The following is a 16,004-nucleotide window of genomic DNA, read 5'->3' as shown; positions in this document are numbered from 1 at the left end:
TGTCAAGAGGATCAATTAATGATATAATCTATAAATGATTTTATACAAGAAATCATTGTACTTTGCAACTATTAATAAAAGGAGTCATATGTTATAAATGGATATAGTTCCTTTTAGGCATTAAACTTAATTCCTATTTCCTCATGGATACTGCAGGTAGATAAAATATCACATCTGCATTTATTAAATATCTTTAATTTTTTGAAATTATACATCCATTTTGTAAGGGTTTAGCTTTTAAATTTTTCATAAACTGAACACAGTCTTATAATCTGCATGGAGACTGGGAAGCAGAGAATTATTAGCCACATAGTGTCTGTGTCTTCTTCCACAGACCTCATACATTGCCTCTCTCCAATGATTAAACTTTGTCATGAGTTCTAACAGCATAGATTAGTATTTCCTGTTTTGTACTTTATGTAAGTCAAATGCACTATTTTAATTATACCTCATTTAAACTCAGTATTATAACATTACATTTTTGTGAATCATCTATTTGGTTTTATTTATCTCATTCAGCAATTTAATTGATTAATAGGTGTCTGGTGACCCTTAGTCACATTTATTGAATAGTCATACATACTACTAAATGGCATTTATTGAATATTTATACAGCCTACAAATGAATAATAGAAAAACCACTTTGAAAAATTGGTAAAACTCAAAAGATACGATTTTATAAATGAAGTTATGTTCTGGTTAGCCAACTTGGCCAGCACTTACTTACCTTTGAATACATTTTTGTTGCACCCACAGCACAATAGGAAACAATGGGTATGGCGTCTGCCAAGCTTACAGAAGAATATATGTACTTTTTATGGTGAAGAAAATATTCTTTCCACAAAGAAGCTAGATTAGAAAGATTCATTGTTAAAGGCAACAAGGTTTGGAAATTCACTTGAAAACTCTAACACAGTGTCTGTCACAGTCTGTCTAAAAAAAAAAAGAGCTGAGATTCATTTAAAAAGTAGGAATGTGTAATGAAGCACAAAAACCATGTATAAATACAATCCATGAATCAGTAGCCATTTGAAATAGATAGTCAGTCACAATGGGAAAAAAATTCATTAGATGTCATAACATTATTATGTTTTTATTGTAAGCATAATATTTGTCAAGGTTTTTTCCTACATAAAAAAATTTTTACATGCATATTACTGGAGAAAATGTAAGAACCAAATGAAAGAGCAAAACAAAGAAATGGTGTAGCTATTTCTCCTACAAATTAAATGTCTCCACACACCCTGAAAGGAGAACGTGTCTGAAGAACACCTGTGTTCAATTATATTTCATCAAGATAGAGACTCCTAGTGACAGGAAACACGAGGAGGTAGGTCTCAACTCACAGTGATTGGATACCAGGATGCAATTAGATTATGTAAGGTCCTTAAAACTCACTTTGTAGAAACCGTAAGCCACACGGTGGTTTAAGTCAATGCGGGAGGCCACCAACTCTGCATAGGAAGATTCTGGGAGCATAAAGGGAACTTCAAAGATATAGGCAAGTGAAATCAACTGTTGAGCTGAAAGAAAAGAGAAAGACAATGTTTGAAAGTTGAGAATGGGTAGAAGAGATAGCATTCCAGACAGTGTGACCACAGTGAGGAAATACATGAGATGTAAACGCAAGAATTGAGTAAAAATCAGTATGACAAGAACACAGGCATCAGGGTAAGTCAAAGGAGACTGGTTTGGAAAGGAGAAAAGTAGGACAGAAATATATGGACCACTGAGTGAGTTTGCCTTTGATTTGGAGAGCAGTGGGAACCCAAAGGCAGGCTGTTAACAGCTGGGCTACATGATCAGATATACTTACATACAGAAAATAGACTGAAGAAAGACAAGAGAAAAACCAAAGTAGACATCCCTGCTATACCTGTGTTATTTAAATACAGATGAAATACTAAACAAGAAATTGTGAGATATAGGTTACAAGCTTTTCCACCACCCTTGAGGACCTAGGGAGGAACTTAATGCAAAAATATGCTGGGGTTTGGTTGTTGCTGGTTTTAATTTTAAGGAACAATGCCGAGGTTTGTTGAATATTTCAGTTTCTATTATTATAGATGTTTTGCATTTGTCTCTACATTTGTACATATTGGTGAAACATAAAAGACCAGAAGACATTTACTTCAGGAATCTAGCTGTTCATACTGTCTTAGCATCAGTTCTTCAGGATACCATTAAACCTATCCTAATCTTGGTATAGAAGGGGAATATACTCCATATTTCAGATGGGCATGAAAAGCAACTTCTTACAGAGTTTACAAGAAAATTTTAAAAATTCTCTTCAAGTTTGCTATTATTAGTAGCTCTAGTAGCAAGAATATAAGCTTTCCAATAAAGGACTGTAGGGTCTTAGTGGCAGACAAAGAAATTCCTAAAATAGCTTTCACTGTAATGTCACTTGAGGCATATATAACACCTTGTATATAATTATTTGGGCCCGGGCCAAACAAATAAAATAAGAATACAAGAATTGACGGTTTTGTTTAAAAACTGTCTTAACCTGATTTTTTAGTGCACTGTAATACTTTAGGAACTTTATTGCTGGGTTCACTCTCTTTTACAGATTGTGTCAGGTTGGTATTTTTTATAATTCATTCAGGTACATGAGAGAGGTTTTAGGATATGATATGTCCTCTAGTGAAATATAATTATATCATGTGACATTTTCTTTAATTACCAATAAAAGTAAAATAAAATGAGAAAGAAAATTGAGATGTTCCCATCCCCTTAAAATGGAACAAGATACAATTAAATATTCAAAATACCTAAGTTCAGTAATTCTATTAAATTGTTAGGAATGAATACCTTTATTTTATAAGAGGTAGCAAAAAATATAAAACTTGTCATGAGAAAAGATAGTTTTAGCCAGACATAGCTGTATAAAATATGTTCTCATTAGTTACATCAATCAGGAAATAGTAAAGAACAATACAATTTCTCTAAAATTATTTCCAGCCTGTGGACTCTGATCACTTATGCAAATAACTCACCTCTCCCCTTGAATTTTCTTCATATTCACTCTTTTTACAGTCTGAAAATTATGTTACTCAAAACAATTCCAAAAACAAAATTGAGTCATATAATTTAATTATTGCTCCATTTAGGGAAATTTAATTTTTACATGTGAAATGATATTATGGATAGTATTCTTTTAGTGATATAAAAAGGGAGCATTCAGTCTACTTTTTATAAGAGTGCTAAAGGGCTACATCACAGAGAAAACATATTTGGTGGGTTTTAATGAAAATTCTACTTCCAATTACATATTTATTGGGAATATGAACATTTATTATGATAACAACTCCAACAAAATTGTTAAAATGTGTTTATGAAACTCTTAGCAGAGTTAAATCTCGCAATTAAAGTTGATCTTTCCTAAATTACTTAGCTCAGTCATTAGCAACCTGCAAATTAAATGAATCAAAAACAAGTTATTACAGACCTTCGATCATAAAAATAAGTCCACTTACCTACACATCTCTGTAGTCACATTGGGACTATCAAAGTTACACATTTTCTTGGGTCTGGAAAACACTGTATTCAGGGTTGAGTATTGAATATCTAGAAAGCTGAACCAGCAAAATATGGGGGGAAATGTTAAAATGTCTGATCCAAAATATAAACCAAGTGAAAGTTTTGGCTCTATTTTTAAGTGAAAAAGAAAATCAGGAAAGGGATGAGAACTTAGCTGAAAGGTGAAAGGAATAGTGTTCATTTAGATCCCCCCAAAATACATGTGCCCACAGTTAGAGGAACAAGGAGAGAATAAAGAAACATTTTTTGAGCACAAACAGTGTGCTGTTTCTTATGTACATATGGATGCGATCTAATTGATTTGTTTTGCAAGGGCTTCCTAAAGCAGAAACTTTATAATCTCTGTTTTACAAAGACCAGAAAGGTTTCTTCAGAAATTACCAGAAAAGTAATTTCCCCAAGATCACATTAAGTGGTAACCAAACCCACGTACATCTGAGTCTAAAGAGTGTGATGTTTCTATTCCATGAATTTCTGATGGATTTACCTCCCTTCTTAAAATCCAGGAACCATTTTTCAATTTGTTTGACCTGGTATAGAGAGTGAATGTGATTAAGTCCAGATGCATAATTTTTATTAGAAAATGGCTATAGTCTTTGGCAGCTGTCTAAACTATTACTTAATGGAAAATCAGAAAAATATTGAGAATCTCAGAAGACTTTCTCTCCCTTCCTCCCTTCTTCCCTCTCTTACTTCCTTTCATCCTTTCTTCCTTCATTCATTCTTTTTCCTTTATATTTTGCTTTTTTTTTTTTGGTTTTGTGTTGTTTTCAGGTTTTAAAACAGATTATGCAAATAATATCTTACCAATGGATTTTGATAAATGAATCTATTCATCCTTTTCAAAATTAAAATAAATGTACACTTCAAGTGTGATCTTTTCAGTTTATGTGCATGTACATTAGTCTCTATGAATTTTAAAACAAGAAAAAGAGTAAGTGAATCTGAATGAATTCTCTTCAAGTCTGAAAATCTGGCCTGGTGAAACAGAGACCTTAGTAGAACTGCTCTGGGCTGAGGGAGGAGGGATATAGGGCAGTAGAGAGTCTGACGCATTGTGATAGCTGCTTTTTACAACTTCTAAGAATTCCAGTATATATATTGGAAGACTGTGGAAACTCAATGTAAATTTTGCTCTATTTTGCTAAAAGCATTGGGGTTGGTACAAACCTAGCCCTGCTTCTGGCCTGCTTGGAGGGAGACTCCCTGCTTGCTCACTTGGCAGAACACATGCCTATGGTTTGCATCTTGGCTAGAGCTACATCCAAGATAGACATTAAGTCCAGCTTGGCAGTTTAAGAGGATGCTCCATTATTTGCATATGTCTGCTCTATTGACCACAAGTTGGCAGAAAAGACATTTTTTCATAGCGAGAAGGAGCTAAGAACAAGGCAGAAATCTACAAGAAAACAGATCAAAAGCAAAGAGAAACTCCATATGAACCCCATCTTTTTAGAGCCAATATGGCCAAGATAAACCTTATTAGAGGAAGATGAGCAGCCAGTAAGAGGGAGGCACAGAGTGTAGAAGTTGTAAACATGTGCTCCTGCCAGGAGTTAATTATTAGTTCAGTCTGTGAAAAACAGAGAAGATTTAAATTGGACAATGATGGGAACATGCAATTAGGTCTTATACAATAGATTAGTACTAGTTAAAGAAACAGAATGTTGTTTGTTTGGTTTTGCATGCTGTAATATATTAAAGTGCAAGTATTTAAAAAGTCTAATATCTATCTTACCCTTTAGAATACAAAGCAATGTTGTAAAAGTAGACAATGGAGAATGTTTTTCCTTCTATCTATTCTAGCTTCCAGTCAACTTTTTTCCCCCATATTTCTCTAGAAATTGCTTCAGTTATGGTTAATTTACAGGTAGTTAAGCTTTCAACTCACAGATATGTTTGACTTTAAGGGATAGCATGGAGAACTCTTAAAATGTATTGCACATTGCATAACTTTAGTTTATTTGGCGTATCACAATAGATGTGAATTATTTCCTCCAGGCTCTCCTTAGGATGTTAAAGGTATGCACTTATTCAGGATGAATTGTTCTTTCCAAAATAACTGCAGTTTACAAAGCTATCTAAGTTTGAGGATCTAAGTTTTGTTGCATTGATTTTTTTCCCCAGTTCCATCCAAGCCGTAATTCAATCTGCCTGCAATTTGTAATCTTCTTTCATTCTTTCTCTGATTTCTTACTTTAAGAAACACAACCATCTAGATAGTGCATAGGAGAAGCCCTGAAAGGCACTGAGTGCCTGGTATCTCTCAATTGGTTTTGATATGTTGCATTTCTAATTAAAGAAGATAATAGAAAAGAACAATGTTTAAAATATAGACTCTGGAGTAAGACAGCTACAAGTCTCAGCCTTATCACTTGTAGCCATAGGACTTTAAGTAAGTTACTAAGCTTCCTAATTTGCCTTATGTATAAAAGAGGGATAACAACAGTGTTTAACTGGAGAGATTGGAGGAAGGATTAATTAAAATAATGTATGTAGGATCACTGCATAATATCTGTCAAATTAAGACCCCAGAAACAATTCTAGCAGTTGAGGTTGTGGTATGTATGGAGAATGCATAAATTTAAACTCCTCCATACAGAAAAATTTTATCCAATTACAGGTATACTGAAGTCTGATTATTTTATTAACCATGAAACTCCATTTTAGAAAATTTGATCTGTGTGTGAGCATATTTAAATAGACATTTAAATCCCTGTTTAAATATATATATAATTTTATATATTATAAATATTATATACTTTTATATATTATAAATATTAAATATACATATTTAAATATATATTATAAGTATGATACACATATTTAAATATTACATATTTAAATATATATTTATTTACACAAAGAACAAATTAATTTTATTTAAAAATATAAATATATATTATAAATTATATTTATTTATTTACTTACTTTTAGTTTTTAAGTAATTAAATCAATATAGATATGCCCACACTTATAACAAATGGATATGGACATCAGTATATTCTAACAGTTATGGAACAATTCCAAACATATTTATTTTACTATTTGAATGTAGCATATTTAAATACAAACAACTGAAGTATAGAGCTGTTAGAAATTATATAACCATGTAAAACTCCATATGTTGCATTCATTTATTTTTTCAAAAACAGTACAATTTTTTTTCCTAGTGTTGGGGATGCAAAGGAAAACAAAATCATTTCCATCAAGGAGCTTATAAGTTAAGAGTAAAAAATATATTAAAAAAGTGGTCAGACAAAAAGTAATCCCCAATTGTTATTAATCTTATAAAGTAAAAAAAAAAAAATGATAGCAAGAGTGTGTTTTGAGGTGGAACCTAATGAAACTTTATCTCCAAAGAGAGAACTTTCCAGAAGAGGTGAAGTGTTCACTGATACCTGAAGCAAAAAGATAACTGGAGGGTGCATTGATCCCTATATCTGAGCAAAAGAGAGTAAGAGGAGGAGTACTGGAGCAGAGAGAACCGTGTGTGCAAAGGTCCTGTTATGCCAGAGAGCTTCACCCATCCAAGGAACAGAAGGAACATCTCAATGGCTAGAGGTAAAGTTTAAAAGGGAGGCAAGGGCTGATCCTTTTGGGCCACAGAAACATTGGCCTTAGGTTTTAATTCAAATGCTTTGAAAAGCTTTCAAGGTAATTGGGAAAGACACTGAATGGATCTGTTATTCACTCTATGTTTGATGTGTCTGCTGAAGGAACTAATCAGGAACTGACCAGGCAGGTAGTGTTGACAGAGAAAATGCTGAAACTAGTTCACAGTCTCTACTATTATATCATCCAAGTAAATGGTCCGAGATGATCATTTAGATTTGAAATATGTTTGAACATAGAATTTACAGGGCATTATCACTAATACTTATAAAAATGAAAAAAAAGATCAGCAATTTTAATTTGCTTCAGATATAAGTCAATAGAAACTCACATACACACTGATAAAAAGTATAATTTGATAACAATATTATGAATAATAACTTGCTGTTTTCTTCCCAAAATGTGCAAACTAAAAGCATTTGATTCAATAATTCTTTTTCTATATGTAACTCAATATTACATATTGAGGGTGGAAATAAATATGAGCTTCTCAATAGTCTTGTTGTGGTAGAGAAAAGTAAGAAAATGTCAAAATAAAGTAACTATCAACAGAATACGCAACTATTTTTCAGTGCATATTTGTAATAGAATGCCATAGAGTAGTGAAAATGCTTGTTAGCAGCATGCATGAATACAAATCAACTGGGTATATGAATAGGGAAGTAAAAGAAAAAATGACAGAATAATCACAAGAGTCATAATTTATCGAAGTGTAGCCCAGGCATATCAGAAATATTTTCATGGCAATACCAAAATGGAAGGGAAAACCAGAGAGATTAAAAGAGGAAAGGAAATCGCACCATAATATCAAAGGTCTCACCTAGTTAGCATAAAATATTCAGCCTTTAGAAGCAAAGCTGGTTCTCAGCTGATAGCCAGCAAGGAAGTAGGACTCAGCCTTACAACCACAGAAACTGAATTTGGCCATGAACTTGATTTAACTTGGAAGTAATTTCTTCCCCAGGGCCCACAGTGAGGAATGCAGACCTGCTAACAACCTGATTGTGGTCTAGGAGGAACCCAAGCCCAGGACCCAGTCCAGCCAATCCAGATTTCTAGATTACAGAACCTGGGAAGCAATAATTTTTTTTATATTTTAAGCTGCTATGTTTATGGTAACTTATGGTTACAATAGAAAAATAAGAATTTACCTATAATTATTAATGCAATCTAGTCTTCTACAGTTTAGTGATGAACTCCCCATATAAAGCTATGGTCCTGAAGGTCTTCAGTAATTTACACCGACACAAATTAAAATATGAGATTTGATGAGCAATCTTAGCCCCTTTTCTACAGTTGGTGATTGAGAGAATATTTACCCTGAGGAATGTGACCCAAAGACAGACGGTAATTTCTAAGTCTTGCTTCCTAGCCAAAACCAAGGATAAATTTTCTCAGTAGCCAAGATTGAGGTCCAGTCATTTTTGTGAAGCAGGAGAAAAATATGGCTATGAGAACTGGTACAAAAATAAAAATGCATTATGACTCCCAGATGTCAGACCCAGGGTTACCAAAACAGTGAAGAAGCCTAGCGATCCATACCCAAGGTGCTCATCCAAACATTCTCTAAGGATGTTGTCAAATGATACTACTGCACAAAATGTTCTCTTTTGTGGAAATCCCATGCTCTTTTTTAAATATGTATAAATTCTTCCACTTTGGAATGCAACTTTTTATTTTGAAGAATGAATACAGGATTGCTACCGTTAACATACTTAGACATATTTTTACTCACAAGTAGTTTTCAAAAAAAGACCAAAACAAAGTTGCATATTATGTTTTATTTTCTGAGGGGAGGTTGTCTGACTTTTGTAGCACCAACTCATTACCAGGGTTTTCATTTTTCTGCTGTGAATTATGAATAGTGATGTTTCTAGTTATTTAAGTGCAAGTATTGTGACATGTATTTTAGCCTTTTCCCTGACTTCGCACAATACATACCATCACATCTGAGCCTTTCTAAAGCTTTTTTAAAAAATCTATTGTTAAGACACTGCATGTGTTTCATATGTTAAAGTAAGAATCTCAAATCTATTTGGAAACAAATAAAATACAGAAATTGAAACTAAAAACTGTATCTAAGCATAAACAAGGCCCTGGATTAAACCCCCAGACTACATAATGAGAAAGGCTATGGGTACATTGACTAGACAACATATTACTAAAATTTGATTGATACAGAGAAAATTAGCATGACCTCTACACAAGGATGACATACAAATTCATAAGGTTCCACATTTCATACATTTGTCAAAATTGCAAATATACTCATGATTTGCTTTCATTATGTGTATACCTCGCATCAGAGGAAAACCACAAATGAAAATAGCATATCAGAGCATGTAGTAAAAATATTATAATGCTTTTTAATTTACATTGCAACATATCTAAGTGAATAAAAATAGGTTGGACAGAGAAACACATAAATGAAAGAACATATACCAACAAAGATGTATTAAAATGTTAATGCTAAAAGGAAGATTGTGAATACTTGAGTATATTCATGGTAAAATTCAATGTTACTTTATGGTTGGTCATTTTATTATGTATTTATTATATGAATCATCATATGTGTGTCTCTGTACATGCATGTATGTATGTGACAACAGAATATGATAACATGAACATTTGAATAAACTGCATATCCAACTCTGTGAATTTTTACTTTTGTAAAATTCACCAAATGGCCTTCTATCTCTTCTTTGAGCATTTTTTCATCTAAACAAAGAAGGACTAAGATCTTCCTAAGATTAACTAAGATAAATTTGGAGATGCGATAACTGTGGTGAGGTGTAAATAGGTGGTTAGGACGTGGACTTTCACTAAGCCAGGTTGGAACTGATGCTTCTGAGTACAGCTAAAACTGTTGGAAGGGTGACATCATCAGAAAAATCAGAAATGTGAAAGAAATGTTCACATATGAAAAATGAGAAGATGAAAATCCTGTTCACTGCAGCCTCAGTTCCAATGGTACAAATATGTCCACTATAATAATTGGTGAGAAAAACCTGACTTCAGAGAAGGTTGAAATCTGATTTTAAGGTAACTGAAGTGTCTGGAATATCCCAAACCAACCAATTAACTTAAACAGGCCTGAAATTGTAAAAATTCTGATTTATCTTTCAAAAACTAATGGAAATCCTCATTGGAGAGATGAGTCCTCAAAACAAGTCTCAAATGATTCTCAGGGATGAAGTCTGGCAAAACTGGCAATCTAAAATTCCCATGAAAATAAAAGCTCTGTGTCCATAAATAACATCCACAAAAACTACAAACACTGCAATTAGACCATTATTGACTTAAGAAGTTCAAATCGTCAGATGCAGAAATTTAATGAATTTTCAATTCATTAAAACGAATGAATTGGAAATATAAGTACAGAACATGAAACAATAAAATGCATGAGGAGAGTATGGCATTACTTTTGTGGTATCCTTTATGGTCTGATTAAATGGTCAAAAAAATCCAAATTAGTAATTATGCTACAAAATAGCTGAATAGTTCTCTTCAAATTTTTGAGTTAAAAAGATCACAGATGATAGAATGGGAGACAAGAAAGAATAATGAGCAAAGAAATTGATACATGCGTGATTACATCCAAGTTTTCTATTAGATAAAGGGAAATAATTGAACTTAGAGAAATATACATTTGGGTTTTTTTGTGAAAAAGAAGTTTTTCATTTACTTTAGGGTGGATAAGAAAGCATTTCACAATTTAATGGGGGGTTAGCCTAAACGTGCATGTCTCCTCAAAATTCATATGTTGAATTTCTAGCCCCAAAGCAACAATATTAGAAATTAAGATGGTTTGGGGAGGAGGTCATGGGGTGGAGCCCTCATGAACAGGATTAGTGTCCTTTTAAAAGAATCTCAAAGCTCCTTTGCCCTTTGGCCAAGTAAGGATACAGAAAAAAAAAAAAAAAAAAAAAAAAAAACCATTATGGACAACAAAATGGGCCAGAGAGGAAAAAGGAAGGACAGACAGACAGATTCAGAAAGACAAAGAAGAAGCATTCAAAATATAGAAACAAATTTTTTTTATTGCAGCATTGCTAAAAGAACAAAATATCCATTAAAAGATGAATGAAAAATTCAATTGCAAAAGGGCATATATTGACACCAACAGTGATTTCAATCTTTTTTTTTTTTTTTCCTTGAGGTGAGCACTAAAGGTATGGTCTATGTTTTTAACCTTTTAGATTTCTGAGGTAATTCCTAAGTATTGAAAACACAAAAACAGTTGTTAGCATAAGATGAAGGAGCAGATGACTAATAATGATAATGAGGAGGGGAGCACGGGAGGAATGGAAGAATGTTAGATAGGGCAAAGGTGAGGGAGGGGAAGGAAGGAGGCAATGGGGTAGGATTTATGGTGTAATGAGTTAGACATCATTACCCTAAGTACATGTATGAAGACACACGAATGGTGTGAAAATACTCTGTACCATCAGTCACTTGGAAAATTGTGCTCTATATGTGTTATATGAAATGAATTGCATTCTGCCATTGTCTATAACGAATTAGAATAAATAAATAATTTAATTAAAAACAAATATTAAAAAAATATATCAAACTGTTTTCCCAAGTGGTTGCACACAGATCAACTGACAATTCTAGTTTCTCCACATCCTCATTTTCAGTCTATTTGTGTCTATGAATCTAAGGTGTGTTTCTTGTAGCTAGAATACTGTTTTTAATCCAATCCGTTTTTAATGGGATATTTAATCCATTCACAGTGTAATTATTGATGGCTGCTAGCAATAAATCTGTCTTTATTTGGGGGAAAAAAAAGATAAAGGAGCAGAGATTCTGAATTTAAACCCCTGCCTGTTGATAACTTATAGTAATCTGAGAAAAAAAAATCACCTACCATGTGCATGCTTGTCTTGTCATTTCCCACAGGTGCACTTTGAAATTATCACATCTTTTCTGCTACTAACAGAATTTCTGAAAAACTAATAAAAAAAAATATGTGAAAGGACTTTAAAGTTTAAAAAGACCTAACAAATATTGATATTTTAAAATTATTTTGTTGTTTTTACAATAAAAATAATTATTGGTAATACCTGAGTAAATCATTTACATGGTTTGTTTAGTGTTTGAAATCAGATTTTTTTAACCAAACGTCTTTTCATTCTAAACTTGATCTAAGACCAGAATTAAATGTTGACAAATGATACGTATTGGTTTGTACAATGCAATGATAAGCAGTGATCATGAGTTAAGAGTTAATTTAAACAGGTTATAGTGACACATTTATTACTAGGCAGAACTAAAATATTGTTTCAATATCTATTCTTAAGAGCTTGAATTTTTTGATGCTGAAAAATCAATCAAAGAATTTGGGCTTAATTGGTCAATGTGAGAGATATAAAGATACTACTGAATGATGTTGAAGAAGTTCAATTCATTTTAAAAGAACCCCTAATTCATTGATGTCAGAACTTCTAGGATTATTAAGATGTTGGGTGATATACTACTTTGTATCCAAGTGTTAACTATGGATGTTAACAGAACTAAATTTACTCATTGTGGTAAAAAATGAAGACTATCACTACAGAGAGAAGTTTTTCTGACCATTCATTAGGGGAAAAAAAAAAATCTCCTCAACAGGTTCTGGAACTTAAATATGAAACCCAGAGGAAACATGGTTTCTTTGAACAGTTCATCCAAGAGACACTCTAATGAAGCTCTGCTTTGCATAATTTGATCAAAGTTGACAACCTCTGGTTCTATTTACGAATATATGGCAACCACAAAATACAAACACAACAAACTAGGAATCACAAAGTACTTAAAAGTAAGGGGTCTGGAATGAGTCAAAGTCCAAATCCTGTCTCCACCATTTCCTGGCTAGATCGCAATAACAACAGTGAAAATCCTCCTGTGTATTTCTGCAGAATCTAAAGAGGGCATGTAGGTTGCACATTCAAGCAAGGTTGGGCATATCCTCTCTCTTCAACCTCTCAGAAATAACCAGCTGCACAATTCACAATAGCTAGACTGTGGAACCAACCTAGATGCCCTTCCATAGATGAATGTATAAAAATAATGTGGCATATATACACAATGGAATATTAGCACTAAAAAAATAACAAAATCATGGCATTTGCAGGGAAATGGATAGCATTAGATCAGATTATGCTAAGTGAAGTCAGCCAATCCCTAAAAAACAAATTCCGAATGTCTTCTTTGATATAAGGGACATGACTCAAAACAGAGCAGGGAGGAAGAGCATGAGAAGAACATTACCATCAAACAGGGATGAGAGGTGGGAGGGAATGGGAGAGAGAAGGGGAATTGCACAGAGATGGAAGGAGACCTGCATTGTTATACAAAAATACATATAAGAGGATGTGAGGGGAAAGGGAAAAAAAAAAAGAGAGAGAGAGAAATGAGTTAGGGTAGATGGGTAGAAAGAGGTGAAGGGAGGGGAGGGGAGGAGAGGGGAGGGTGGATAGGAAGGGGATAGGAAGGGCAGCAGAATACAACAGACACTAGTATGGCAGTATGTATACACATGGCTGTATAACCAATGCGATCCTGCAATCTGTACATGTGGAAAAATAAGAATTCATACCCCATTTGAATCAAATGTATGATATATGATATGTCAAGATCAATGTAATGTTTTGAGCAACCAATAAATTTCTGATTAAAAAAAAAAAAAAAAAAGAAAGAACCAGCTGCTACATGTAAAGGGGTGAGAAATTACAAGATAATGTGAAATTTTTCAACTAAAACCCCTTAAAACTCAGAATTCTCCATCATTTATTTAAAAATTGTAAACTTGCTTCCAGGAGCCTCTGAATCACAGATGGTACAGGTTGTAAAATTTAGCGGGTGTTGGGATGTGGCTCAAGCTGTAGGGCACTCACCTGGCATGCGTGTGGCCCGGGTTCGATCCTCAGGACCACATACAAACAAAGATGTTGTGTCCGCCGAAAACTAAAAAAAAATAAAATAAATATTAAAATTCTCCTCTCTCTCTCTCTCTCTCTTAAAAAAAAAAAAAAAAATTAGCGGGTGTCCTAGCAGCTTTCTCTGTAGCCCAAGGCACATAGTACCTTCTTCTTGAAGTACTTAACTAAAATTTTTAAGCTGCCTATTCTTTCTTTTTACCTCTATTTTTTTTACATCCAACAGTGCTTTCCAGAATTTTTCTATGATCTGTTTTGGAATTTTTTTTTTTGTCTCTAGATAGACTAGATTTTATTTATTTTTTTATCACTGTTGAAAAACATACCTATGTTTCTTCTCCTAATTTCAAAGCCCTTTAGCTAGTTTTTCAGTGGTTACACCAGTGTTTAAAATGTATGATTTATTAATGACATTTATGTTCAAAACTAATTTGTGTATTTTATCACTAAAGATGGTAATGAAAATGAAACACTCTGACACAAGGCAGAGAGATGTAAATGCAATGCTATCCAACTCCACTCCACCCAAATTCCCAGAATTTTTGTTCATCAGCATCAGTTTCAGAATCACTGGCTTTAAAAGTCCAAGGGAACTTAGCAGTCATCTAGACCTCATGTTTGCATAAAAATTTCAAAATCTGCATTAGTTAGCTAGTAATCAAGGTGAGATTGTAAACCACATCTGTGGACCGAATTCTGAGCCATTTCTGCTAAAACACACCTGAATTTAATCATATGAATAAGTTCTTATAAAATATGGAAAACAAATTGATAAGTAGGAAAGTTTATTTAATAAAGAATATCATACAGTATTATTTTAATTTGTTTTAAATTTGCTTTTATTTAGCTAAAATATTGATATTTCTACCTAAATTTTTAACTTCCAAATAGTCCTAATCTCTTTGTTTGACACTTTCTAGAATTTGGACAGTTTCAATTCTAAAGTCATATATTCTACTCATCCAGAGATCAATGAGATACTTTTGTTTAATGATTCAGTGGAAAATGTCTTCAGAATATTTTCCAAGCACTAAAAGTTTCTACAAAAAGTTGATTTGCATTTTATGTTCTTTAAAAACTAATCAACGACCACTTGCCCTAGAATATACCCAGTGTTTTAGCAAATATGTGCTATTCCTAAAATTCTAATGTTTCAAATGTTTTGATAATGTGATAGGTTTTAAATTGGGTTGAAGTTTGAACACACAACCATGCAAAGAAGATCAGCAGCTTTATTCCTTCTTTAAATGCAAAGGTGAGGAGGGATTTTAGTGCCATATTTTCTAGACAGGAAAATAAATAGGAAAAAACTCCAGGGAAAAAGTGTTCTGAACTCTTAATGAAGAAGCATCTTACTGCTGGCATGACTTTTCTTTAGATGGTCATAAAAGAGCAGTAGGAGATTCCAAGATTTTCATCTGTCCTTCTGAATGTTCGTAATTCATTGATATAGCCTTTGAAATATTTCATCACTTATTTTCCAAAAAAAGTCTTCAAGTATCAGACTACTTAAAAGTACATAAAGAGTCACAAGTAATGCTCTGAATGAAAGTTTCTAGCTATTTTTCTTCATTTCAGGGCTATTCATACTCTTCAACTTGCAGATCATTTTGTTTTTAAAAATGCAATATCACCTAAATATTTATTTTTCCATCTATTAAAGAATTGGTTGACAGTGTTTTACATTTATTTTGTACTTACTATTTTTTTTTTTAATTTTTTTTATTGTGGGTTGTTCAAAACATTACAAATTTCTTGACATATCATATTCCACACTTTGATTCAAGTGGGTTATGAACTCCCCCCCTCACCCCATACACAGATAGCAGAATCACATCAGTTTCACATCCATTGATTTACAAATTGCCATCCTAGTGTCTGTTGTGCTCCGCTGCCTTTCCCATCCTCCACCCTCCCCCCTCCCCA

General features: G+C 33.1%; 1 non-coding gene across 1 annotated transcript; it reads left to right on the top strand.

Moving 5' to 3' along the window:
* The first annotated feature begins 9,298 nt into the window (after window positions 1-9,298).
* On the top strand, window positions 9,299-9,402 carry LOC125617038. Its single transcript, XR_007347893.1, has one exon. It is a non-coding gene; the product is annotated as a U6 spliceosomal RNA (small nuclear RNA).
* The last annotated feature ends 6,602 nt before the right edge of the window (window positions 9,403-16,004 follow it).

The sequence above is a fragment of the Marmota marmota genome, unplaced genomic scaffold (genome assembly GCF_001458135.2).
Source record: "Marmota marmota marmota unplaced genomic scaffold, marMar, whole genome shotgun sequence".
NCBI classification, from domain to species: Eukaryota; Metazoa; Chordata; class Mammalia; order Rodentia; family Sciuridae; genus Marmota; species Marmota marmota.
This window is presented reverse-complemented; position numbering and strand designations above follow the sequence as displayed.